The sequence below is a fragment of the Pleurodeles waltl genome, chromosome 10 (genome assembly GCF_031143425.1).
Source record: "Pleurodeles waltl isolate 20211129_DDA chromosome 10, aPleWal1.hap1.20221129, whole genome shotgun sequence".
Lineage (NCBI taxonomy): Eukaryota > Metazoa > Chordata > Amphibia > Caudata > Salamandridae > Pleurodeles > Pleurodeles waltl.
The window spans coordinates 415240727-415265148 of NC_090449.1; positions in this window are offsets into that span (position 1 = coordinate 415240727).

A 24422-nucleotide genomic window follows, 5' to 3' on the forward strand; every position below is an offset into this window, starting at 1 on the left:
GATTCCTGTGCAAATGATTTTCTTAAATGGCACAATTCAGCAGACATCTTGTCTGGGGTTAGCAAAAATTAAAGACTTCAATACGCCTAGTATGCCCACTCCGGCAATGTTTAAAGATTGGCAATACTTCCTTAACATCACCGAGGACAGGCTAGATGCAATGGTTAGGGCTGATACCTATAATTCTTCACTTTCCAGTCCCAGCGGGTGGTTAATATGGCCCACTGACACTAATGGGTGTCAAGCACATCTTTTGAGGGTTTTTTCAATTAACAGGCCAGACCCTCGCTTTGTATCGGGTCAACATACAGGTATAGTTACAACATACAGTGTGGGTAAGCTGTGCCAGCAATGGGTACAGACCAACACGTTAGCTGCAGTTAAGCAACACCTGAACACCCTTTCCGAAGATATAGATTTGCAGGATTTTCTGCTGGGTCCTAGAAAAAGGCGTTCGAAAAGGTTTTTATATGCTATGTACAATGAAATTTAGAAACTTTCACAGATTGAGGCTGCTGCACGTTTAAGGCAATTGGATAAAGAAAATTTAGAAAAAGCATTAGCTGTTGTCGACAACGGCATGAATACACTGTCCAACAGGATTTATTCACTATCAAATATAGTGTAATCTGCTACTGATATCACTCAGACAGACTTGTCCCATATCGTGGGAAAACAGAGCTACGTTCCATCATGCTGCTGGGTTGGACTTTACAGACACTGAAAAACGGCTGCATTCCATGGAAGTATATTAACGGGAGTGAATTCTTCGCTGCCTTTAATTTTTCCAGAGAACAACAGACAATGGCTAAAAGGGAGGCTAGTTTCACCATGCTTCATGTAGAAAAGTTAGATAAGTTGCCCTTCACGGTAGCAGAGAGTCCTTCAACTATCTGGCTCTTACATGGCATAATTAATTTACTGATTTCGACCTTTCTTATCTCAAGCTGCCTGAAACATCTTGCAGTGGGAAGGTACGAGCAACTAGGAGATAGCTATATTAAGGAAGAGTGGGAGTTGCCCTTTGACTATAAATGTCTGAACGGCGAAACAGAGGTCTTTCTTAGCGGAAGCGAATGTGAGACTGCTGTTAGTCATTCCATGATATGCAAGCAGGTGTCTCTTCACGGTCTTTGCAATGCGGGGGTCGCAAATTTGGCCTGTTTGCTAAAGGGTACTCCCGTCCTTTTGATTCGCCCGGTATTTCATGTACTTTCTAATGGAAGTTATGTGGTACTGAACGATCAAAGCTGTTGCGGCATGCGACCAGGAATTGCCTACGCAATCTCGGTCTCGAAGGTCGTTATGTGTTGTGGACATGTTTTGTTTCCCCCCACACGAGAGATAAAAGTATCTGACATGTGGCCCCACATAGATACTATTAATGTGAACTATGACAAGCTGAGCAGGCTAAAGGCGCTATTGTTTCAAAAACAGGTCACCTTGACATACGCAAAAGGAGACGTATGCTCTCCAGATTGCGAGATCATCAGCCGAGATACAATCCCTATTAAATACCAACTTCCCCAAGCACTTTGGAGAACTGGTATCCAGAATATTCAATGCTTCGAGCACCACTGGGATTGTTAATTTCTCTAAGGCTGTCGGGTCTGGTTTCGTGTCCATCTTCCGGACTGTCTTCGGAGTCATCCCGTCAGCCATCCATTCGCTCTTTTCATGTGTGTTTGGTGGCTTTCCAATTATTTTGGCTTTGATTGGCGGACTACTACTGCTATTTCTTCTGATTCGCAGTGGTCGTTTCTTTCTAGCTACGCAGAGCAATGGAGTCGCTCCCACCAACTCCACTATGCTGTGAACGCTTGGTTCGGATCCTCGGTGCACCCTTGCTGGTGGAATTGGAGCATGACTGGTCGTTGTCATTTTGGCCTCTTCTCTGGTGTGTACAACCAGTCTTCCGCTGCGTATGGTGCCTCTTTGAACATCTGTCTTTGGTCTGTCTTGCCGTTGCACCGACATCTCCTGTGGGCCACGAACTGCTGATGTCCCCGATGAGGGTTCATACACGGTCATGCCCCTTGAGGCTGAGGTTGCTCTGCGAGGCCACCTGTGAGCCTTCCGTTTTGAGTTCTACCATGGATGAGGACACTGCAATGAATAACGTCACACCAGAAAGTACTGCTCACTACTGCTCTGTGGATCAGTTTGTCCGCCCAGCACTCGATTTGACACCAGATGATGTTGACTCATTTTTGAGGTCATTGGTTGGTGCCTTCGATGACACTCTTCAAGATCATACATACACCAAATAATTTGATGGGATGATTTGCCATTCCGTTTAAAAATTATGCATTTAAATTAACTTGCTTTGGCATGCTGTGCTTGTCATGGTTGACATTAACATCTCTGTATGTATTTTAGTGGAATTGTTTTTATTACCCTTTTAACACATTTTAAAGATTTTTTAGCTGGTTTAAAATAATTTTAAAAATGCAAACAATAAAACATTAATGAAGGAAACCATTACCCCAAAAATCCTATTGCTACTTCACTCGTAACTATTCTTAAAACAACAATTAATCAAAGTAGAATATACATAAAAAGTTCAAATACACAGCAACTCTCAACATCCGGCTCACTGTAGCAGTCGCAGTCTGATCCAGGAACTTTTTCTGCACTTGTGGACTAGTTTGACCCGAGTGAACAAAATATACCAGGCTTGAGACAGCCCAAGTGCAGAGTTACAAAATAAAAATTCATGCAGAGTACTAATTATCCATCCCCTTTACTGCTTTATTGGAGGAAACCAAGAAAAATTCCCGACATTTCAAACAGGTCAAACGTTACCAAAAGCGAAGTTATCGGTGTTGCCAGGCAGTAGAAGTGTTGTATGGTTCCACAAAAAACAGCTGGATCCTCTGGATAACAAGTACTGGAAGTTGTATTCAGCAGAGAAAATCCTGTCCCTGGCAGTTGGGCCAGTAGGTCTACTCTGCTGTGGCTGACGTGCTGTTCGAGCAGAGGGGCTGCTTCCCCGTACATCTCAAGTCAGTTGCTGAAAGGCTATCTATACCTTGAAAATACCTCAAGGAGGATACCAGGAGGAGAGGAGGAAAGCAAGATTCCTGGGGGGTAATTGCCTACTTGGAGTAAGTCACTTACCACTCGTATTTTAGCTAAGTTGAATTACCTGCAGTAACTTGAGAGTGGCTTGAGAGTGTCTGGCACTCTTCAAATGGAGAAAGCATATCCTGATTTGCTGCTACTGTGCTCATGCCCACCACCTGAGTGCTTGTGTATTGCTTGTACACTGCAAGCCCCTGTGAGACTGCACTACAACATAAAAAAAAACGGAGCAAGAGCCAGATTTGTCAAATTGGGGTGAACTGTGTTGGGCAGGGTACTAGAGACTGAAGTCTGTTGGAGGATAATATACATGATGTGTGGAGGCGGCAGTAGTGGCATTAGAAGTGGGAGCCAGAGGAAAGTTCCTAAAACGTATGGAGCCCACCTATTTCAAGGGGAGTAGGAATATAGCATGTTCTAGAACAAAGTGTGGACATGAGGGACGTGTGGCCCAAAGAAGGGTCTGAAAGGTATCTCTAGAACAAAGGGGACCTCTAAGGAGTGTCTTCTTTTGGGAGATACTGTTATCAGCCTTGAAGGAAGAGATATGCTTCAGATACCACAGCATGAGGACGCCCGGAAAGACGGCGGCAACACCACTGTGGGAAAATATTTCAAAAAGACTCCCAATGTATCCCAGGTTTCAAAAAGGAAAAATCCTCTAGAAACTGATCAGAGTGAAGTTGGACAGTTTATAACAAGTGACTCTCTTATCTCGGACCCCCTACAGAATAAGGATTTATTCCTAGGGGGAGGGATAGACAAGACGATATGGGGGATGCTCTTGCCGGAGCCTAGGTTATCTTCTTTGCCTTGTCTTTCTCCTCCAGTAAGGGATAGTTCTGTGTTGGAGGAAAGGCCCCCATTCTATACTGCATTAAAGAAGGAAGGGCTAGGAGGGGGAGACAGAGGCCTAAGTAAAATTGATATTTCCTTTCCAATGGATAGGCGGTCTGCTCTTGCCTTAGATACCACTACAGTTCCTGCGGCATCCTTATTAGAAGTAATGTTCTTAATGCAGAAAACCTTACAGGCTATTTTAGAAGTACTGATGGTCAATAACGGTCAAGGTACAGCATATAAAAATCAATTACAAGGGATAACGGAAGAGCTGAAACAAATAAACAGCTGTATGCCGATACTGGTGCGGCCAACGCCAGAGAATGGGGATCAAGAGATGGGTACAACTGTAGGAAGTAGTGAAGGAGAGTTAAGCGATACAACACAGACAAAGGAGTTCCCATCAGAATATGGGCGTCATTACAACCTCGGCGGTCTTTTAACAAGACCGCCGAGGGACTGCCGTGCGGAAGACCGCCAGTAGTGGCGGTTTGCCGCTCGGCGTATTATGACCGTTGGCTGCCCTCCGTCGTTTTTCCGACGGAGAGCCGCCAACAGCCATACTTGCGGGTGGCGGGGAAGTGGAGGTTGCTCCACCTCCACCGCCACGCCAACAGAACACCGCCCAGCTAATCACGTCCTGTGATTCTGCGTGGCGATGTTCTGTTGGCAGTGTGGTGTCGGCAGAGCTGCCCCCATGGCTCCCGTCCCATCCCGGCGGATCGATGGAACAGGTAAGTCGATCGTCCGTTAGGGGAGGGGGGGTTTTGTGTGTTGTGTGGGTGCATGGGGGTGTGCGTCTGTGTATGTAGGGGGGTGTGTGAGTGCGTGTATGCTTGCGGGGGTGTTGCGTGTTTTGGAAATGAGTGCGTGTATGTCTGTGGGTATGTCTGTATGGATGTGTGCGTGTATGTTTGAATGTGGGTGTACGTGTCTGACTGTGTGTGTGGATGTTGGCATGTATGTAGGTGTGTGCGCGTGTATGTGTGTTGGTGGTGCCTGCGTGCGTGTCTGGTGTGTATGTGTAAGGTAATGTCGGGGGTCGGGGAGGGGGGCCCTGCCACCTTTGGGGGGTGGCAGGGGTGGTGGGGGGTGTAGGGGAGGGAGTCGAGGTGGGGTTGGGGTGTGGGGAGACCCCTATCAGTGCCAGGGAAGGAATTCCCTGGCACTGATAGTGCTTACCGCCATGGATTTCATGGTGGTTCCTACCGCTGGAAATCCACAGTGGTGAGCCGGGTCAAAATACCGACGGCGGTATTGTGACGGCTGCCGGGCTGGAGACCCAGGTTTCCAGCCCAGCGGGCGGAACGGAGAGCCGGCGGATGACCATGGCAGTAACCGCCATGGTCCTGATTCCACAAAGTAAGACCGCCAGCCTGTTGGCGGTCTTACTGCCGGTTTAACACCGACCGCCAGGGTTGTAATGACCCCCTATATCTCTAAACAACCAATGCTGGTGATAAAAAGGAGTCGAGGCTGGGGAGGGAGGGATTATATACCCTGCTTTGGTATATTAAGAAGCAAACAGAGAAATATTAAAAGACAAAGGCCCACGAAAAGAAGTGGGAGGATAGTTTATCATATGAAATCAAGAACAGTCCCATGACAGAGGCAAGAAGTGGTTATCCCTAAAAGAGGAAGGACATTTCTCAAAGGGGACCCAGAGTAGATATAGAAGACATCCAGTTAATAAAAGAGAAAAGGCATCCCCAAAGGATTGCAATGATGGAAAGCAAGGGAAATAAGAAGGTTAGTGACATTAAAAGGAAGGTAATAAGTGGGAAAAATAGAGGGGAAGAAAGATTAGAATGACAGTGAAGGGTAGCCCATTATTACCATCAAAGGGCCCCAGAATTATGAGAATGATGGAAGTTGTCAAAGGAAGTGAGAGTTTGTGGGTAAATTTGGAACAAGGGGAAGGGAGATTAGAAGGAAGCGGCAGAGGAAGCTTAAGCCTTTGAATCACTCGTGCCTATTAGAAGTTAGGGGCAAATGCTGTAGCCTATGTGAGATTGGGTCAGAGGATATAAAGCAAATAGAAGTTACCATAAACTCTGAAGGGAGTGAGGTGACAAAGGTTCTTTTTTATTCAGGATGTGTTAAACAATTGGTATTGAGGGCAGAGAAGGAATTAGAGAAGGAGGGTATACAATTGGTCCAAATGAGCAAATTTGAGAATGGAGAAAGTAATGGTATAGCCCTCAACTGCCATGCAGGGTTGCTCCCAGATCAAACGCAGTACAGTCTAGTAGCTCCCAAACATCTAAGAACGTGCGTGGACGGAAATAAGGGCAGATTAAGTGTAACTATAGTTGCCGCCCCTATAGGCCCAACGTTGAGGAATCATTTTGAGCCCCTTTTAAACTGCCTTGATAATTATAGCTGGGGGAGCTGAGTGAGATGGACTAGAAATAAGCCCCTTCGCATAGCCATCTGTTTTTTCCCTGGAATGTAGGAGATTATAAAAACACTTAAAACAAGACTTATTCAAAGAGAGGTTGGAAAAGTATGATATAGTGTGTTTCCAGGAAACTTGGCTGTGCAAAGAGCCCAAACCAGTAGATGGCTTTCTGAGTCTCTTTAAGGATGCCACTCGGTTAGGCCCAGGTCATCCCTTGGGTGGTCTAATTATTGTGACCTAGACTAGAATAGCCAAAAGACTCACAGAGATAAAAAAACAAACGTTGCTTGCTACTAGCTGGTCAGGCAGACCTTTATAATGATATTGGAGGGTCAAGACAGCTCATAATAATCAATGTATATACTCAGCCGATGATGATAGCAGATTAAGATATCTTGCTGGGTCTACTTGAGGAAGATTTGGAAGCAATGTGCATAGGTAAAGCAGACCAGATGGTATTGATCTTGGGAGACTGTAATCATGAATTAAATCCTGCAAGTAGTGATACATTATATAAAGAGTTTCTGACCGCTGCATGTATACCGCAGAGTATCTTCCCCAGGACAGAGGGTACAGCTCAGGATAGGGCCTTAGTAAGAATATTAGGCTCTTTAGGACTGTTCTGCATTAATGGATGCATGAATGCAGACCGCCCAGCAAAGCAAAACATTTGAACAGGTAATCAGGCTTGTCCTACTGAAATGCTTGGCATTTTTGGAAAGTGGCGGGCTTTGGAGTTGTGCATCTAGAGGGGAGTGATCACTTGCTCCTACAGTTAACACTAAGGACAGGGATTAATGCCCTAAGAGAAAGAGAAAGAGTGGTTGCACTGCAGATGGAGTACCCATGTCTGATAACCACCCAGATCACACAAAAAAACTGCCTAAAAGTACTTAATGAGCTGATGGTAAATTATAGGGATCTTAGGGTGGTGCAAGATCCTAAAAATGTATTTATGGGATACGAGAGTGTAATTGGGCGAATAGTAGATCATCTGAAAGTAAAATTAAAAACAACACAGGAGAATAAAATTAAGGGACAAGTCAGAAGGTTCAATAAAAATACCTGGTATAATCAAGAGTGTAGGATCCAGAAGCTGAAGGTCCGGAAATTGGAAAGGGAATTCAGGAAAAGATGCACTAAGGAAACAGAACAGAAGCTCCGCCTAGCTAAGCACAACTATAAAAAATCTTGAGGAAATGGGAGTATATAAATAGAAATTTGGAAGCTATGTAAGATGTGATAGGAACTCACAACATTAGGAGGTTCTAGTTGGTGAGGGAGGGAAAAGCTACTGGAAATATGCGGTGCTTAGTTGGTGAAGATGATTGGAATAAACATCTGTGCAACTTATACAGAGGGAAGGAGGCTGAGGTAGAACAAGGAAATAAAGTTGAGGTAGGTGGGGTTCTAAGATCATCTATCTCCCTGCAAAAGATCAAATAAATAATTGCGGGTTTTATGCTAACTAAAGCAGCTGGTCCAGACATCCTTCCAGCGATAATAATAAAAAATAACATCGTTTGGTGGGCGAGACTTTTTAATGTCACTTTTCACCAAATTCTTGACTCCGGCTGCTTCCCTGAGTGCTGGAAGGGTCCAATAATTAGGCCAATATATAAAAAAGATGATCAAACACAACCAAAGAATTACTCCCTAATCAGCTTACTGGATATTGGTGAAAAAAACTTTGCAAAGTTATTGTTGAGTCTAAGGAAATCTTGGGTAGAGTTAAACAATCTGATTCCAGTAGAACAAGGTGGCTTTAAAGAATGCCACTCTACAATAGATCATTGTTTCAGTCTTTGGGCACTAGCAAAAAAGTCAATAGAGGTATGAGGGTGTCTATTTTGTTGTTTTGTTGATTTCAGAGCAGCTTTTGGTCTGGTGGATTGGAACTTGTTATGGGATATGTTGATGCAGCTCGGGTCGATTCTGATCTACTTTTCCTCCTTCAGGGACTACATTTGCAAAATTGGGCCCAGGTGATCTTAGATACTGTTGGATCGCTCTCAAAGATGAACCCTATGAAGAATGGGCTTGACAAGGATGCGTCTGGCCCCCACTATTGTTTGACATATTTTTGTTTGACCTGATATGTGTACTAAAGGAGGCTAGGAGTCTTTGCCCAAAAATGGATGGCACCCATAGCTCTTGTTTATTAGGCGCTAATGACCTGGTGATTATTGATATGACAGAGCTTGGGCTGCAAAGAAAATTAGACGCTTTTTATACTTACTGTCAAAGTAAAAAACTTACAGTAAATTTGGACAAAAATAATAATGGTGTTAGGGAAAAGGAAGAGGACATTCTCTTGGTACCTGGAAGGAGATAAAGTAGAATTAGTTGAAAAATGTAAACATTTAGGCATGTGGTTTGATTCTGAATTAAGATGGAAAGAGCATCTTGAGTCACTAAAATTCAGGGCATTAACATCTGTTTGAGGATTAAAGCAGTTTAGTCGAAAGTATGGAGGACCGTCTCTTCGTCCAGCACTTTCCCCCTTTAATGCTATGGTACGTCCTCAATTTCAAAATGGGACGGAAGTTTTAACTCTCGCTGGGATGTTGACCCGGGATGCGGAAGAAAGTAAATAGGTGGAACGTTTGCTCTCGCTGACCCCTTTAAGTATGATTCAGGTTATAAGGGCGGAATGCCAAATGATGGCGTGGAGTTACCAGGGAATGCAAGCCTCATTGAAATTTTGGTTAAGCCTGAGCAAGATGGCTGTTGTATAGTTGAGAGGTATGCTGGTCCCGCCCACCCCAGATATCGAAAGCCGCCAGTCCGCGCCACGCAGGACGCAGAGCGGTCGGAGAGAAGCTGCTCTCTCCAGCCACTGATCGCTTTTCTGTTTCGTTTTCATTTTGTTTCGCCGCGGCTCAAGGCGGCAAGGACGGCGGCATCGGGAGCGACCCCACGGGCACAAGAGCAGCACAGGAGAGCTGCTTTTTTGTTGGAGCAGTAGGCTCTGAGCACCGACAACGGATGCCACGAGGCTGAGCTCAAGCCATCCTCCAACCTTGGATATCGGACCTCGAGGAGGAGGGAGCACTAGAAGGAGGAAGCACTTCCCACCCGGTTTTCTCTTTTCCCCAAATCTGCAAAACCTCAAGTGATATAAGTGGGGAAAGTGACTGAAATGACTGGATCTGCTAGTCTTTAGACTTTAAAATAGGCGCTAGCCGTTTTAATGGTGCCTCAACGGATTTGATATAAAGGCAGGGTTGTGAGTGCACCCAACCTATTGAACTATTGAACTTATGAACTATTCTACAGGAAAAGCAGGCTAAACATTAGTATTGTAAGCATACTATAAATGTCAAGAACAAGACTAAGCAAACTGAAAAAATAAGAAATAGAAAGCTCGCTTCTGAAACAGGGGCCATCAGCTTTGGGGGTATCTTAACTGATCATCAGATTCCAGCTGAAGAAGGCTCTCCCCAAGGTCAATGGTTACACTGGCTACAATTTTAACAAGTGTTGGGTGGTTCCAATGTGATTGGTTACGCAGGTCGGCACCTCTAACCACTTGTGTACCCCTTACCAGCCTGCAAGGGGTGTTATCAAAAGAGTGATACACGATGTGAGAGCAGCAGTAGTAGGACTAGCTGGATTTGTGAGAGTACTTCCTCACTCTTTGACAATAAGTATGGCACCTAAAACAGCTCGGAACTCTGGAGGTAAGACGAATGGAGTTAAAACTTCACGGTTAGGAAAAGATAAAGGGGACCCAGTTGGAGCGAATAGGCGTCCCATATCAACAACGGTCAGACCGACTGGGAGAAACACCACCGGCCTAGGGAAAGATGCCAAGATCGACGATAACATCACCCCCCTCTTGGAAGTAAGGGGGAAAGGCAAAAGCCAGCACACTATTACGTCATTTCTTGTCGGAGGGACGCAAAAAAGCTGTACTACGCATACAATCCCGCCCTCCGGAGATAGTCAGTTTGTAACAGAAACTATACCCTTGGGCGCCCTCGGCGAGAAGACTCCTACTGAAATTAAGGAACCCCTTATTACAGCTCCACAATGTGGCAATGGTCTATTAGGGGCCCTAGATAGCTGCGTGGCGGTAAGAAGGAAGGAAAGGGGTTCCCCCACTAGTAAGGAGTGGCCTCAAGCGCAGTAGCCCGGGAACTTAACTCGGGTAGAAGCTGCAAACAGCATAAATGTTACACTGGGTACCAAAGCTGGGCAAAATACATCGCTAAAACCAGGGGTACGAGACAAGGAAATCGAAAAAGAGCCGAAAACCTTGGATTGGGCAAAAGACAGCGGGGATAAATTCTATTCTCTGATGGAGGAAGCCGATCTCAGCAGTGGGGAGCATAGCCTCAGTGAATCTGGTAGTAGTATATCCTCCGAGACGGGAAATATATCATCAAGTAACGAACCCACAGTACGGCAGTTGCAGCGGCAACGTAAGTGCACAAAAATAAGGCCTGGTTCGCAGGAGGGCACTGAATTCTCTACATCAAGTGGTAGCAAGACTTTAAAATTGGACTATTCTGGCATTAGACTAACAGATACAACAGATATACCTACCACGAGTGCTCAACAGCTAGTGAACAACAACATGGAAGGAAGTACTGGAGGTTCGATAAGCGGTGCATGTATGGTTGGCACGGATTCTGGGATGTTGCAATCGATATACAATTCGATTAAAGACCTTCAAACAGAGACTAGGATTGAAAATCGCCACGCTAAGGTAGCTAAAAAGCGGTTGCAAGGAACAGTTCGCAAAGTAGCAAAGTCATGTACCGAGATTGAAGCTAAATCGTGCTCAATGGATGAAAGGATGGCAGCAGTCGAAGAGGATGTCGATATCCTGAAACAACAGAGTGCTACGCAGGATGGTCAATTGACTGACATAATATGGAAGCTGGAGATTTCGAGAACCGCCAGAGAAGAAATAATCTGTACTTTTTGGGCATAAATGAAGGGCTGGAAGGGAGCGACATTCGGGCCTACATGGTTAAGCTATTACGGGGGGCTTTTCCCGAACTGGGCAACTTGGACTGGGATAATGAGATTCTGCGTGCCCACAGGTTCCCGGCAACTCGGAGGGAGGGAGCGCACTCAGCAGACCCAAAATACCCTAGAGCTATCCTGTTTTTTTTTTGCCAATTATTTGTTACGGCAGGCTATTTTTGACAAATCTCGTCCTAATGCCCCACGTAGCATGGAAGGAGTCACTTTTTTTCACTCTGCCTGATTTCTGCCACACAACTGTGGAACGTAGATGGCGGCTCCGACAGCTGATTAAACTGTTTTTGGACAAGGGAGGGGAAGCCTATCTGATAGCTCCTGCTCACCTAAAAATGATTATGAATGGGAAAGTGAGATGGTTTACGTCAGAGATCCAAGCGAAAGAATATTTGATGGGGTTTAAATGAGGCGGGCACCCCACATCTATACGACACCAACATTCAGGCCAATAGTGGTCTGATTGCTCAACAGGAAGGGGGGACTGGCTGGGAGAGGGGGATCCCAACCAGCCCTAGTTGGGGGGGAGGGGGCGGACGGGAGTGGCGTGGCATGGAGAGGGGGAGGGGACCGGAGAGAATGGTGAAGGGGTAGGGGGGAAAGGGGGAAAAAACAGGAAAGGAAGGGATAAGAGAATTAAGAGAAGTATAAGGACAAGGGAGGAAAAGGAGAAGGGAGGAATATTTAAGACACTTGAGATTTCATACAGCCAGGTTGGAAAGCAATTGAAAAGGAATTGGAGAGAGAAAAGGGTGGGAAAGGGGGAGGGGAAAAAAAGGGGATAGAAATGACTGGACTTCGAATAGCTTCTATTAATATTTGTGGATTCAATGACCCCCGAAAAAGAAGAAAAGTTATGGAAGATCTGAATACTCTTAGGGCGGATATCTACTGCCTACAAGAGACACATGTGGAATATAAGAACCGCAGAATTTTAGGATCACTTGGTATGAGAATGATAGTGTGCTCAGAACAAGATGTGAAAACCAAACAGGTGGCAATATTGGACCGGAGTCATAGATTAAAATTTGCTAGACAGAAGGCTAACAGGAATGGGAGATGTTCAATTGTAGAATGTTCATATGGTAAAGGATGTTTTACTTTATGCTCTGTATATGGAGCAGTAACCGACGATCCGGTAGTAATGGATACTCTGGCTATAGAATTAACCGGCTGGCCTTCCCCGTATATTCTATGTGGGGATTTCAATTTTAATGGCTCTTGGGATAGATTGCAGGATCTATTAGCGCCCGTAGCTAAGAAATATCAGGGACGTAAGCCTTGTGTACTCAAGGCAATGGTCGGTATTCAGAAGGAGCTAGGATTGGTGCTTGGGTTAAGCTTTGTGACTCAGATCCTGGGTACACCTATTTCTCTGCCCCTCGTGCAAAATTGGCTCAACTAGATTTTTTTCTTGACATCCCCCGAACTGTTAACACATGCTAGTATGGAATTATTCCCACGGATTATGTCAGATCATAACCCATTAGTATCGGACCTGGAGCTAGATGGTGGACCTTTGAAAGGGGGCTCCTTAAGGATTCTGAATACTGCGATTACATGAGGAACTGGATAGTTGAATTCTTAGGGATTAATCTGGGGTCTGACCCTATAGAGATAGTCTGGGATACCTTGAAAGCAGGAGTACGGGGGGAAACCTTGAGCTTCAGCCTTAAGAAACAAAAAAGTACCCAAAGCAGAGTAAGGGACTTGCATGTGAAGCTCAGAGATCCAGAAATACAGCTGTTTGTAGCCATAGAAAAGGGGGAGGATATAAATAAAATCCAGGAACGGATCGCTATAGCAAGGGCAGCAATAAATTAGGTCACTGCACAAACAATAGCAGAAAAATATCTTGCGCAACACTCTGAAGGGTATGAGTTTGGAGAAAGATCCGGGCACCTGTTGGTGGTAAGGGCAAGTCATAAAGCAGCAGCTGGGGTCATTAGAGAGATTAGGGATCAGCAAGGACAAATAGTGTCAGATGCGGATAGAATCAGGAAGGTGTTCCAGAGATACTATACGGAGCTATATAGTGATACATTTGGATTTTCAGCTACAGAGATGCAAGAATTCCTAAGCTCCATTAAGTTTAATAAATTATTAGAGGAAGACTGTTCGCATCTGGAGGGACAGATTGATAACTTAGAAATAGACAAGGCATTAAGTGAACTCGCCACTGGGAAAGCCTCTGGTCCTGATGCGATCCCCCTAGAGTTCTATAACATCTTTAAAACATTGCTACTTCCTCTGATGATAGAGCTATTTACTCAGGTACAGAATGGTGGAGAAACCCCGCCATCATGGGGAATGGCCAACATAGTAGTTTTTCTGAAGAAAGGGAAAGCTCCACAGAGCCCGGCTTCTTATCAGCCGATAACATTAATCAATAGCGATGTCAAAATCTATTTAAAAATACTTGCTGCTCGATTATCTTTGGTGATCAAGAAACTGGGAACGCCTAGACAACATGGGTGTGTCCCGGGTAGAGACACTGTTGAACATATTCGAAGAGTTATCACGCTCTTTAATGCGACAGAAGTCGCGGAGGAGCCCATGGCTGTCACATTATTAGATGCAGAGAACGCATTTGATCGGGTTAATTGGAAATATCTCTGGCAGGTCATGGAGAACTATGGCTTTGGGGAGAAGCTCATTCTGGCAATAAAAGCTATTTACAGGTCTCTGGGAGTGAGAATACAACTAATGGGAGGGCAATCTGAATGTATCCAAGTAGGACGAGGCACTAGGCAGGGATGCCCATGCTCCCCGTTGTTGTTTGCTCTATATATACAGGGGTGTGGAATTTATTAAAATATCTACTTGTCCAGTGGACAGGTTGCTTCTCAAATCTACTTGTCCTGTAAAAAGATCTACTTGTCCCTTTGGTGCCATGTAGTGTGGCGACAAATTATGGCAGCAATCTCATTATGTAAGTGCTCTGATAATAGCCTCTCTGATTATGCCAGGGCTACTACCACAGTAGGGCTTAAATACTTGCAGTTTCAATCCCTACTGTAACAATTTCCTTATTTTGCCACCTTTCTGCAGATCTGCATACTGGGGCTGGAGGAAGCAGTAAGCAATAGTTCTAGGGCTGGAATGCCTTTGAGTCTGCAAACCTACTAACCTGCATGTTTTAAAGATTTTTACCAGCTTCTCTCTAATATTTTCCCATAATAAGAAAGGTTGGACATTTACTCCTGACAATGGCAGAATTAGAACTTCTTCCAGGGTTGGGAAGAAAGTGGCTGGAGGGAAAATGAACTTGCAAATGCTCAATAGATTTTTACATGAGCAAATCTACACATCGTATTTACCCATGCTAAAATACAGTTCACAAATATTTTATAGGGTACAACATATACCATGGGTGCACTTTTGTGACTTTCTTTAAGAATTTGGGGCCACATGTAGGTAGGTTCAGATTTGCGACCTGCAAATTGCGAGTCGCAAATCCGAATGTAGGATGGTGTCCCTGACACCATCTGTGATTCGCAAGGGCTTCGCAAATGCCCACCTCATGAATAATCATGAGGTGGGTCGCAATTTGCGACCCCCTCGCGAATGGCGGCCCTCACAGGGATGGTGGCCTGCTGGAGACAGCAGACCACCATGTCTGTGACTGCTTTTCAATAAAGCAGTTTTTTTTTTTGTAATGCAGCCCGTTTTCCTTAAAGGAAAACGAGATGCATAACAAAAATGAAACATGAAACGTTTTCATTTCATTTTTTCAGAGCAGGCAGTGGTCCACAGGACCACTGCCTGCTCTGAAAAAATGTTTACAGTGACATTCACAATGGGGAAGGGGTCCCATGTGGATCCCTTCCCTTTTGCGAAAGTGTTAGCACCCATTTGAAATGGGTGCAAACTGCGATTGGTTTGCACCCGCGTTCGCGGTCACAAAACAATCCTACATTGCACTGCGAGTCGCAATTAGGAAGGGAACACCCCTTACTAATTGCGAGTCGCAAACCTGTTTTGCGATTCGGTAACCAGGTTACTGAATCGCAAAACTGGGTTTGTGCATCACAGTGTGCTTTTTGCATGTCGCAAACAGCGAAAGTCGCTGTTTGCGACATGCAAAAAGCTACCTACATGTGGGTCTTGGTCCCTAATTAGGTCTGGTGTTAACAAAGACATTTTGTTTTTATTAAACTTCTATTTCTCTCTCTTTCGGCCGGCTTTACTGTGAGTGATCGCATTCTGCTCTTCCACAAGGAGCATATTGCCACACAAAGTAGTTTTGTTCAGTGTCAGGAACTACAGTGGCAATCAGTGACGTAACTAAACTGGAGGGTGCCCCTTTGTAAAGAACATGGAGGAGCCCCCTCTCCAGACTCACTCAGGGCAGGTGCTGTGCTGAAGGGGCCCCCTGGAGGGCAGCTGCGGGGCCTTTGTTATGCCGCTGGTGTGCTTTTAGAGAGTTCAAAAACTTTTTTGGGGGGGTTTGCCAGTGTTTGTTACAATGTTGAGGGCCTGGTAGCTCCCACAACAATAAAGTGTTACAAAAGCCATGTCAAAACAAGACACGCATTGATGAAACTAAAAGACTTATAAAAATATGTCAGATCAGTTGGCTTTGTCAGTGTTTGTTTATTTTCATGCTTCCCATAATCGTGTTGAAAATGGTTACACTGATTTTCCATTAGAAATATTTTTGGGAAATACTAGCATGCATCAACACATTTTACTAAATGACACTTCATTTGCATATAATCAGAGAGCATTCTGGGAGCATCAAACTTAGCCTCATAGCCTAAACTTTTCAAACATGTGTATACACGTTTTTTGTTTTTTTTTTGTACTGGAACCAACGTCAGTAGTGAAGTGTGACCTTAAAACATTTATTTACAGCACTCACCCTAATAATGAAGACTTTCAAATAATGAACCATAAATACAAGTTCGAACAGCATTATCTTTTGGAAACACATTAACTCAACTGCAGAGAGTTCCACTCTCTGTAATCAGGCAGCCAAAGGGTTTGTGCTGCAGGGGGTTGGGCCTACTTGTCCCAAGGACAAAGTAAACATAAAAACTTGTAGCCCTTGACCCCAAACAAGATGTCCTGGGCGGTGTGTAGGCATGGGTGGGATACAAAAGTCTTAGCATATGTGGATGATATAGCCATTAAAACTTCTAACCCGGATCTAGCGTTGAAAGAAGTTGAAGAGGTGATGAACAAGTTTGGAACCAATATACGAATACTTGGGCATTGATATTACACCAAGAGTAGGAGAGATTATCAATTTGAATTTAGACCCAATACTTGCAAAAGCCAAAAACGATATGCATAGATGGAACAATTTGCATATGACTATAATGAGGAGGTGTAATATGGTTAAAATGATTCTCCTCCCAAAACTATTGCATATTTTCCCTGCTATACCACTCAACTTTACAAACTCTCGGTTTGAGGATATGGAGCGGGTAGTCATGAGATTTATCTGGGCATATGGCAAGTGCAGAAGAGCGGGTAAATTTATGTCTCTACCTCGGGAAAAGGGGGGGTGGTCCCTACCAAATATGAAATTATATCAAATGGCAGCAGCTTTCAATATATGTGCCCACTATGGGGGGGAAGGACAGGGGAGAATGAGGTTGAGGACTCTCCTAATATCTACGAGCTGCTCGTGGGATCAGCCGCTAATGGGTGTTTGTTAACTTTCCACAAACCTGGGTACTATAAGAAAGCTCGATACAAGGTATTAGAGGCGGCCTATAAATGCTGGCGGTCATGGCGTACAAAGAATGGGTTTGGAAGATTTAATTACTATACTATAATAAAGAACAACCCGTCGCTTCCCGAAATATTTAGGGATAATCATATGGTAAAATGGGCCTCCTAAGGCATAGAGAGGTTAGGAGATTTCTTTGATGATCTTGGAGTGAAGGTGTTTAAGAGTCTTCAAGAACAGTACAGCCTAGAGCAAAGGGATTTCTTCAAATATTTACAGATACAAGATTTTTTGGGAAGAAAAACAGGGGGGGCACAGGGATTCAGAAGTAACCTGCTGTTAAAGGGTATCTTGGGGGAATCTAATATGACTATTAAATTAACTTATTCATCACTGATGGCAGAACAACCTGATGATTTGGGGAAGCATAGTGAGAGGTGGAAGGACAAACTGGCTGATGGAGGTACTAATTTTCTCAAATCATGGGAACTGGGACATACCATGTTACTTTCTTCCTCTTTGCAAGCACAACATTATAAGACCATGTTTGACCTGTACCATACACCAGCTCACCTCGCCAAGTGGGGGGGCTCACAAGGGACAAACTGTCCAAGATGTGGGGCTCACGGAACAGATATTGTTCATATGTTTGCCACCTGCGGGGAACTGACAGCACTGAGAGACGGCATGCAACTCGTGCTAAAAGGGGTATTAGGATATGATTTGGACCTTACCCCCGAGATCATGGTCTTAGGGGTCACCGAGGAAATGAGAGGATGCCATAGAGCGTTTATTTTTCTTACCATGGCGGTCTATCGATTGTGTATTTCCTCTGCATGGTTGAACCCGCAACCACCGTCACGGCAGCAGTGGCTGGGCAGGTTACTGTCTGTGTATCATTTGGAAACTGCACTGTATGAACGCAAGGGGAGATCGCCAGGAAAAAAGGGAAAGTAATTTGGGGACAATTTCAGAATTGGCTTCTGGCCCATTAATGAAGGATCAATTTAAATTCTGTCCTGGTGAGAAAGTCGAAATTTGCTTCCTTTCAAGCTAATGGGAATATGTAATCAACTCTCGAATTTTATGTTATGTGTGAATGTAATTATCTCTCATTCTCTTCCAAATTGAAAAAAAAAAATATATGAAATTTTGGTTAAGCCTGACTGAAGAGGGGAAGTCCAAAATTGCGAGATTATGTAAAAGGGAAATAAAGACAAGCAAACTGAACTGGTCCATCTAAGTGAGAGGACGGCTAGAAAAGATTTGTGTTGTCTTAGGCTTAGCTGATAATCAGTGGCACAGAGAACAAATTCCGAAGCAGGAGTTGCACTCTGTGGTAAATAATATTGCTAGAGGAGCAGACCAAAGTTATTTGGAGGGGAATATTTTCACTCAGTTTATGGTGCGCGGGGGGAAAAATGAGAAAATGTTCCCCTATATAGAGGCTTTACCTAACCCTAAGTTAGGGGTACAGTACTAAAATTGTTATATGGACACAAAAATAAAAGCCATAATTAGGAATAACATGGGTTTATGTACATGTGGCTAAAAAAAAAATGTAGTGCCCAACACATTTTATTGGATTGTTTGTGGTTTTTAAAAGAACAGAAGAAGTTTTTAAAGCCAATTTTCCAGGAATATAATGTTAATTACCAGGGTCAAGCCCTTCACTTACTAGTAGATATGAGATGTTTAAATGTGACTTCTGCTTCAAGCTGATTCTTAATTGAAATACAAGGTGTCTTAATGGGGCTCTCCGATGCCTTGGAAGGTGCAAGAGTGTAATATGAGAGGCATAATAATGTAATGGCATTTTATAAGGGATAAACTATTTTTATAAATTGATTATATGATAAGGAATTCTCACACGTAAACAAAATGAATTTAGGGCTAGGCAGGTCCCCCTCTCCACAAATAATAATTAGCGGCACCTTGGGGAAGGGTGAGAATGACTGTTAGATGGCATAACGTGGCCTTGTATGATCTAGTAGGTTGAGAAATTATGATACTCTTACGTTGGGAATGTATTGTATTTTAAGTAATGATGAAAGATAAATTTATGTTTTTTACGTTTTTAAGTTATTGTTTCTGTTTAACTGCTGTTGGATCGTAATCTCCTATATGTTATAGCTGCCCTCCTCCCGAGATACATGGGAAAAAAGTTTTATCACCATATCTCAAGAATCAGGTTTTGAGGTAAAGCACTGTCACTTTGTCTAGATTTGCTTGTCATTTTAAACTGTAGGACATTTTTTGAAATTATTCTGGGTTATGCTGGATTGTTCTATGCAAATTGTAATATAGTCTATAAAGCTATTTTTAATAGGGATATGTTAAGCAATACTGGATTGTATTAGAAGGGCATTACAATCATGAATTGTCTTGAAATAAGAGCAACTAGAGGCTTTAAGCTGTGTGCCAGATTCATTTTATGGAATATAATATTATGTATTTATGTTTTATGGTTTTTATGCTGAATAAAGAATGTATCCATTCTAAAAAACTACACAGCAAATATATACATTAAAAAACAACACTACATACACACAATTATTAATACCTAAAAAGACACAGCAAAGATTATGGCCCTCATTAGGACCTTGGTGGTCGGTGCAGTAGTGGCAATAGTACCAACAACAGGCTAAACGTACATACCGCATGTAGGAGACTGGACTGGCTTGTAGTGAGTACCAAGGGGTACTTGCACCTTGCACCAGGCCCAGTTATCCCTTATTAGTGTATAGGGTGTCTAGCAGCTTAGGCTGATAGATAATGGTAGCTTAGCAGAGCAGCTTAGGCTGAACTAGGAGACGTGTGAAGCTACTACAGTACCACTTAGTGTCATATGCACAATATCATAAGAAAACACAATACACAGTTATACTAAAAATAAAGGTACTTTATTTTTATGACAATATGCCAAAGTATCTTAGAGTGTACCCTCAGTGAGAGGATAGGAAATATACACAAGATATATATACACAATAGCAAAAATATGCAGTATAGTCTTAGAAAACAGTGCAAACAATGTATAGTTACAATAGGATGCAATGGGGAAACATAGGGATAGGGGCAACACAAACCATATACTCCAAAAGTGGAATGCGAACCACGAATGGACCCCAAACCTATGTGACCTTGTAGAGGGTCGCTGGGACTATTAGAAAATAGTGAGAGTTAGAAAAGTAACCCTCCCCAAGACCCTGAAAAGTGAGTGCAAAGTGCACTAAAGTTCCCCTAAGGACAAAGAAGTCGTGTTAGAGGAATAATGCAGGAAAGACACAAACCAACAATGCAACAACTGTGGATTTCCAATCTAGGGTACCTGTGGAACAAGGGGACCAAGTCCAAAAGTCACAAGCAAGTCGGAGATGGGCAGATGCCCAGGAAATGCCAGCTGCGGGTGCAAAGAAGCTTCTACTGGACAGAAGAAGCTGAGGTTTCTGCAGGAACGAAAAGGGCTAGAGACTTCCCCTTTGGTGGACGGATCTCTCTCGCTGTGCAGAGTCGTGCAGAAGTGTTTTCCCGCCGAAAGAACGTCAACAAGCCTTGCTAGCTGCAAATCGTGCGGTTAGCGTTTTTGGATGCTGCTGTGGCCCTGGAGGGACCAGGAGGTCGCAAATTGGACCAGGAGAGAGAGGGGACGTCGAGCAAGACAAGGAGCCCTCTCAGCAGCAGGTAGCACCTGGAGAAGTGCCAGAAACAGGCACTATGAGGATGCGTGAAATGGTGCTCACCCGAAGTCGCACAAAGGAGTCCCACGTCGCCGGAGACCAACTTAGAACGTTGTGCAATACAGGTTAGAGTGCCGTGGACCCAGGCTTGGCTGTGCACAAAGGATTTCCGCCGGAAGTGCACAGGGGCCGGAGTAGCTGCAAAAGTCGTGGTTCCCAGCAATGCAGCCCATCGAGGTGAGGCAAGGACTTACCTCCACCAAACTTGGACTGAAGAGTCACTGGACTGTGGGGGTCACTTGGACTGAGCCGCTGGATTCGAGGGACCTCGCTCGTCGTGCTGAGAGGAGACCCAAGGGACCGGTAATGCAGCTTTTTGGTGCCTGCGGTTGCAGGGGGAAGATTCCGTCGACCCACGGGAGATTTCTTCGGAGCTTCTGGTGCAGAGAGGAGGCAGACTACCCCCACAGCATGCACAAGCAGGAAAACAGTCGAGAAGGCGGCAGGATCAGCGTTACAGAATTGCAGTAGTCGTCTTTGCTACTATGTTGCAGGTTTGCAGGCTTCCAGCGTGGTCAGCAGTCGATTCCTTGGCAGAAGGTGAAGAGAGAGATGCAGAGGAACTCGGATGAGCTCTTGCATTCGTTATCTAAAGTTTCCCCAGAGACAGAGACCCTAAATAGCCAGAAAAGAGGGTTTGGCTACCTAGGAGAGAGGATAGGCTAGCAACACCTGAAGGAGCCTATCACAAGGAGTCTCTGACGTCACCTGGTGGCACTGGCCACTCAGAGCAGTCCAGTGTGCCAGCAGCACCTCTGTTTCCAAGATGGCAGAGGTCTGGAGCACACTGGAGGAGCTCTGGACACCTCCCAGGGGAGGTGCAGGTCAGGGGAGTGGTCACTCCCCTTTCCTTTGTCCAGTTTCGCGCCAGAGCAGGGCTAAGGGGTCCCCTGAACCGGTGTAGACTGGCTTATGCAGAATTGGGCACATCTGTGCCCAACAAAGCATTTCCAGAGGCTGGGGGAGGCTACTCCTCCCCTGCCTTCACACCATTTTCCAAAGGGAGAGGGTGTCACACCCTCTCTCAGAGGAAGTTCTTTGTTCTGCCATCCTGGGCCAGGCCTGGCTGGACCCCAGGAGGGCAGATGCCTGTCTGAGGGGTTGGCAGCAGCAGCAGCAGCAGCTGCAGTGAAACCCCAGGAAGGGCAGGTTGGCAGTACCAGGGTCTGTGCTACAGACCACTGGGATCATGGGATTGTGCCAACTATGCCAGGATGGCATAGAGGGGGCAATTCCATGATCATAGACATGTTACATGGCCATATTCGGAGTTACCATTGTGAAGCTACATATAGGTAGTGACCTATATGTAGTGCACGCGTGTAATGGTGTCCCCGCACTCACAAAGTTCAGGGAATTGGCTCTGAACAATGTGGGGGCACCTTGGCTAGTGCCAGGGTGCCCTCACACTAAGTAACTTTGCACCTAACCTTTACCAGGTAAAGGTTAGACATATAGGTGACTTATAAGTTACTTAAGTGCAGTGTAAAATGGCTGTGAAATAACGTGGACGTTATTTCACTCAGGCTGCAGTGGCAGGCCTGTGTAAGAATTGTCAGAGCTCCCTATGGGTGGCAAAAGAAATGCTGCAGCCCATAGGGATCTCCTGGAACCCCAATACCCTGGGTACCTCAGTACCATATACTACGGAATTATAAGGGTGTTCCAGTAAGCCAATGTAAATTGGTAAAATTGGTCACTAGCCTGTTAGTGACAATTTGAAAGAAATAAGAGAGCATAACCACTGAGGTTCTGATTAGCAGAGCTTCAGTGAGACAGTTAGGCACCACACAGGGAACACATACATATAGACCACAAACTTATGAGCACTGGGGTCCTGACTAGCAGGGTCCCAGTGACACATAACAAACATACTGAAAACATAGGGTTTTCACTATGAGCACTGGGCCCTGGCTGGCAGGATCCCAGTGAGACAGTGAAAACACCCTGACATACACTCACAAACAGGCCAAAAGTGGGGGTAATAAGGCTAGAAAGAGGCTACTTTCTCACACAACCCCCCCCCAAACGAAGGACAATAAGGCTAACCGTGGCCAGTTGAGACTTTATTGTCTAAGTGGTGATAAGTAGAGAGTAGCTCTGCAATAGACTGGTTACTCCCTTTATCATCCACTATATGGTTACTTCCCTGTGGGGATGTAAACCACCCTGTTTGAAGTTTTTTAGCTAAGCAACAATGTGAAGATGTATTTTCAGAGTTTCTATCAGTAAGTTTTAGTTTAGAGCAGTGGGAATTATCCACTGAACCTATTTGTAATGATGGAAATGCCAGACAGGGATGCTGTCTCAGTAAAGCCATAGCTGGGCAAAAACTTTGTCCATATGGCTGGAAGAGAGAACAGGGATGCTGTTTCTCTTGAGTTGGAGCAGGGCAGGGATGCTGTCCTATGAGCTCCACACTAGGGCAGGGATGCTGTCCTAAGTGTTGTGAGGCAGTGCAGAGTTTCTGCACTAAAGTTTCTCTGGGAGGGTTGGAGGGATGCTCCATCTTAACTAAAATGGTGCTCTTTTTGTCACCAATGTTAGTTATCCCACAGAGAGGTACTTCTACCTCAGAGAGTCCAGCTTTGCCAGCTGATGATTCCCTTGGAACAGGTGCCACCCCAGGAGAGGTTTCTCCCACCACAGGAATGGTATCCTGAATGGTAGGGTGGTTAGGGGATACTGTGATACCCTTTTTACCTGTTGATGGAGAGGGATCCTGAGTTTTCAGGCCTTCTCTCCTTTGCTTTTTCATTTCAGTAGAAATGAGAGGGAACAATTCCTCTGGGATGCCCAGCATGGCTGCATGGGCATAAAACTCTACATCAGCCCAACCTGAGGCCTCTAGGTCATTACCTAAGAGACAGTCTACAGGTAAGCTAGGTGATACCACCACCTGCTTAGGGCCAGTAACTCTACCCCAACTAAACTGAATTATAGCTAAGGGAAGACACTTAGTGGAGTTATGGACATCAATAATCTTATACTGTTGTCCAATGATGTGTTGATCAGGGTGCACTAGGTTTTCAGTCACCAAAGTGATACTGGCACCTGTGTCCCTGTAGGCCAAGGCCTCAACACCATTTATTGAAACTGTCTGCCTGTACTTATCCATTGTAAGGGGACAAGCAGCCAGTGTGGCAAGGCCAATGCCACTAGGTGTGACAGAAACTGTCTTGGGACTGACTACCCCAGTTTCTTCTATGGACCCAAAAGTGAACCCAACTACACCCTTAACTTGACTGTTGCCAGCAGTCCCACCACTAGTACCACTACTGCTAGGGGCACTAGAGCTTGATGTATTAGTGGTGGTAGGCTCAGGGGGTTTACCTGGACAGGACTTATCCCCTGGCCTATGGCCTCTGTTTTTACACACAAAGCACCAAGGCTTTTTAATGTGTGTGGGTTGAGAAGAAGAGGAAGAATTAGTTTTATCCCCACCCTCTGAAGAGTGTTTAAGATTTGAAGTGGGATCTTTGGTTTTACCCTTATCCCCATGCTTATCTTGAGATTTTTCACCATCTTTCTTCTTATTGCCATCTTTGTCACCCCCTGTATGAACTTTTCTGTTCACCCTTGTTCTGACCCATTTGTCTGCCTTCTTTCCCAATTCTTGGGGAGAGGTCAGATCAGAGTCTACCAGGTACTGGTGCAACAAATCAGACACACAATTATTAAGTATATG